This window comes from Pongo pygmaeus, chromosome 3, assembly GCF_028885625.2.
Source record: "Pongo pygmaeus isolate AG05252 chromosome 3, NHGRI_mPonPyg2-v2.0_pri, whole genome shotgun sequence".
Lineage (NCBI taxonomy): Eukaryota > Metazoa > Chordata > Mammalia > Primates > Hominidae > Pongo > Pongo pygmaeus.
The window spans coordinates 3,088,289-3,092,840 of NC_072376.2; positions in this window are offsets into that span (position 1 = coordinate 3,088,289).

Genomic DNA, 4,552 nt, shown 5'->3' on the forward strand with positions numbered 1-4,552 from the left:
ACTCGGGAGGCTGAGGCAGGAGAATGGCGTGAACCCGGGAGGCGGAGCTTGCAGTGAGCCGAGATGGCACCACTGCACTCCAGCCTGGGCGACAGAGCAAGACTCTGTCTCAAAAAACAAAAACAAAAACAAAACAAAACAAAAAGAATAGTTATACTAGAAATAGATTATAGATATGATTAGAGATGAATATTATCAATCATTAGTTTGTAGCATTACTCTTTATTCCAATATTATAATAATCTTTGTTCTACAATTATAACCTAGGAAAAACCAGGCCATACAGGGATAGGAGCTGAAGGGACAGGGTGAGAAGTGACCAGAAGACGAGTGTGAGCCCTCTGTCATGCCCAGATAGGGCCACTAGAGGGCTCCCTGGTCTAGCGGTAATGCCAGTGCCTGGGAAGGCACCCATTACTTAGCCGACCAGGGAAGGGAGTCTCCCTTTGGCGGGGTGGAGGGGTTAGAGAAGACTCTGCTCCACCATCTCCTGTGGAAGGCCTGACATCGGTCAGGCCCACCCGCAGCCATCCAGAGGCCTGTGTCCCTGTGATGCTGTGCTTCAGCGGTCACGCTCCTGTTTCACTTTCATGTTCCGCTCTGTACACCTGGCTCCGTCTTCTAGATAGCAGTAGCAGGATTAGTGAAAGTGCTGAAGTCTTTGAAGTGCATAGAAGAAACAATGACGTAAGCTGTCCCCTCTTTCTCTCCGCCTTGGCTACCAAACAGGGAAGGGCCCCCTGTCCGGTGGACACATGACTCGCGTGACCTTACCTGTCATTGGAGATGGCTCACATTGCTTAACCTGTCCCCTTGCCTTGTATCCAAGAAGTAACAGCGCAGCTAGGCATTCAGGGCCATTACCAGTCTCCGTGTCTAGGTGGTAGTGGTCCCCTGGGCCCAGCTGTCTTTTCTTCTGTCTGTTTGTCTCGTGTCCTTATTTCTGTGGTCTCTCATCTGTGCACACGAGGAGAAAAATCCACAGGCCCAGCAGGGCTGGACCCTACAGGTGAGAGTGTGACCAAAACTTAGGGCCTTAGCACCACTGTCAGTACCATCGTTTTGGGTTTCTGGTCTCAGCACGTCATTCATAGGTTACAGTGTCCTCATGGTCACACATTTCTTTCAGCATCTGCCATTCCAGTTGAAAAGAGACCATTTGTTGTTCTAGAGATGGCTGCATGCAGACATTTAAAACCTTTGAGAGAATGCATCGCACCAGGGAGGCTATTATCATGACTACTGGGAGGATAATACCAAGAGTTTGCAGTATGCTCTTTACCCAGGGTCCCCATAAACCAAACCACCCAAAATCAAATAGATCAAACAATGAGCTAGATAAAGAGGCTACTCGCTTAACTAAGTGGCCTTTTCATTAATCTCCCACAACTGAATCTCTATAATACCTGGTGTATTTCTCCCTAGGCCACAGGTGCCAGCAGCTGCACAGGTACTTTTCTGTTTAGTCAATTCTATTATTTAGCATAACTTTCACAAGAGAATTGAAAGTCTGTGGCATAACTATAGCCTTTACAGTAGAATCTGCTATACAGCCGATCATGAGGGATACATTTCTGGTTATGGCCTCTTTTACTCTAAACCATGGAAAAATGATGCCCTTCTAGAAGAGTGAAGCCCTCCTGGCAATGCCCTCTTTAAACCATGGTGTGGGTTAAGAGGAGTGAACCAATGTTCTGTTTCTGACTGATTACAGGCAACATATGTCTCATTAAAGTTTCTCACCTACACTGGACCTTCATCTTTTATCTATCAAAGTATAAAGTTATCCGTGTATAAGGCTGGCTGCAAAATCCTTCATAAATGAAAGTATATCCCATAAGTGCACACAACAGATCCTCTTTTCATTTCTATTATTCATAGAGGCATAAGCAAGGAACAAATATTCAAAGATAAGAGTCTCATGGCCCGGCGTGGTGGTGCATGCCTGTAATCCCAGCACTTTGGGAGGCCGAGGTGGGCGGATCACCTGAGGTCAGTAGTTCAAAACCAGCCTGGCCAACTTGGCAAAACCCCATCTCTACTAAAAATGCAAAAATTAGCTTGGTGTGGTGGCGGGCACCTGTAATACCAGCTACTCAGAAAGCTGAGGCATGAGAATCACTTGAACCCAGGAGGCAGAGGTTGCAGTGAGCTGAGACTGCACCACCGCACTCTGGCCTGGGCGACAGAGCAAGACTCCATCTCCAAAAAAGAAAAAAAAAAAAAAGAGTCTCATGACAGTAGAAGTCTTGATCCATGATCTTAGCAAAAGCTGTTCACATCAAGGATGCCATCTTCTGGGGACAGACTTCCTTGGTTGGCTTTACCTTAAAGGTTCCTGTGGGTGTAAAGTTCCAGGAGTGTGGATGGACCCTTCTCAGTTGTGAGATTATGAACCCAAGTTTCAAGATCCCTAAGTTTTGTTGCAGTGTGGATGGCAAGGACAGTCTTTCTCTGATGTTCTCAGAAGATCCAATCTTCGGGTTCTAGAATGCAAAGGGTTTGACCTCAGTGAACCATAGAAAAATATACTGTAGTATAATAATCTACTGTTAAAACATCAGCCCTCTTAACATGGGAGAGCTTTTATACAACCCAGAAAACATGCATTGAAAATGACGATTGAATAAAATCCCTTTATAAAATATTTAAATAGCCCAGTGTTATAAACTATTTTAGCAATTTATAAGTTATTACACACACACACACACACACACACACACACGCATATATACACACATATACACATTTTTTTTTTTTTTTTGAGATGGAATCTCTCTCTGTCACCCAGGCTGGAGTGCAGTGGTGCAATCTTGGCTCACTCCAACCTCTGCCTGCCACACACCAGTGTATTTAATTTGGATTACTTTATCTTTCCCATGATGAGTCATGAAATGCAGAACTTTTAATAACTAAAGCTTTAAGGACTCAGGAAGGACAAGGTGGCCATCCTGGTTCTCCATGAGTCCATACTTAATTAACATTAGACTTCAGTCCTCTTGAATCCCAGTTGCTTCTCCAAATTAGGTGCATTGCACAGATAACTGATGGGTTATCACAGGTAATTTGACTTAGACCATGGATTCCATTCAAATTGTATATCTGAACTACTTCAGTGTCAGCTGATTTAAGATGAAAATCTGGCAAACTATTTTCTTGGTATTCAATTAATTTTTGTTCTACTTGGGTTAGCAGTTCTATAAGCCAGTCAGTCTTTTCATTGAAGTTCCAGGAATTCTTACCCAGTTCAAATGACATGATTCTAAAGTTATTAGAAACCTGTATTCCAAGACTGATTTTTAGGGTCCTTTTCATCCTTTTATGAATCTCCTAAAAGACACATACTTTTGAAGTTTTCAGAAACCGCACCAGCATTAAGCAATTAACTGTGGAAATGACTTTAAACAGTCATAGTTAAAAACACAATTGACAAGGAAATTTGGTTATTTCTATGATTTACAGTAACTTAACATAAGCATTATTATGATTGATAGCATAGACTCAGGCATATTAGAATTTTAGAAATCCCATTTAATTTTGGAACATATATTAATATCATTCACTAAAATGTAACCTGAAGAGGAGTAAACATTATTTTTTGACAATGCTTCCCATGTAACTTAACATATCAGATTATCCTGTTTACCTCTCTTTGGATGCTTTAGGGGACCTCTGTAGCATCCCAAAGTTAGAGGTCAGAAAGACTATTTTGAAGAAAGACTATTTTGAAAGACTATTGGGAAGCCTATCAAATATATTAAAGGTTTAAAACACTTGATGTTATGCTTAACCAGTTTGACCATGAGGTGAGATTCTTATAAACCTTTTATAATCTATAATCTCTTACAATTTGTGTGTGTGTGTGTGTGTGTTTTAGATGGAGTTTCACTCTTGTTGCCCAGGCTGGAGTGCAGTGGCAGGATCTCGGCTCACCGCAACCTCTGCCTCCCAGGTTCAAGTAATTCTCCTGCCTCAGCCTCTCTAGTAGCTAGGATTACAGGCATGTGCCACCATGCCCAGCTAATTTTGTATTTTTAGTAGAGACGGGGTTTCTCCATGTTGGTCAGGCTGGTCTCGAACTCACGACCTCAGGTGATCTGCCCACCTTGGCCTTCCAAAGTGCTGGGGTTACAGGCGTGAGCCACCGCGCCTGGCCTTTTGCCAGTTTGATATTTGGTGCCCCCATGCAGCCAGTTGGGTGGCAACTTGCTGCTCAAATTTAAAAGTTGAGAGGCTTTTGCCTGTGGTTCAATGAAACGGAAAAAGATCATTTTCCTTTATGATGTGGCTTGGCCCTCAGGGATATGATGTGGAGAGCTGGGTCACTAGGGCTACTCAGGGAAAGGGAATCCAGAAGCCTGGGACATGGCAAAAGGGTAAGAATTTCTTACCAGTCAGATTTCTGACCTCTCTCTCTCTGTGTGTTCAAACTGGTTGAATGAATGATTAAAAAAAAAAAATCACTGCTTATCTCCTCTGTAAAGTTTTGATTAATGGAAAAAAGGATTTGTGAGGCTGATCTCAGGCTGTAGTGAATCTCGTACGCTTTATG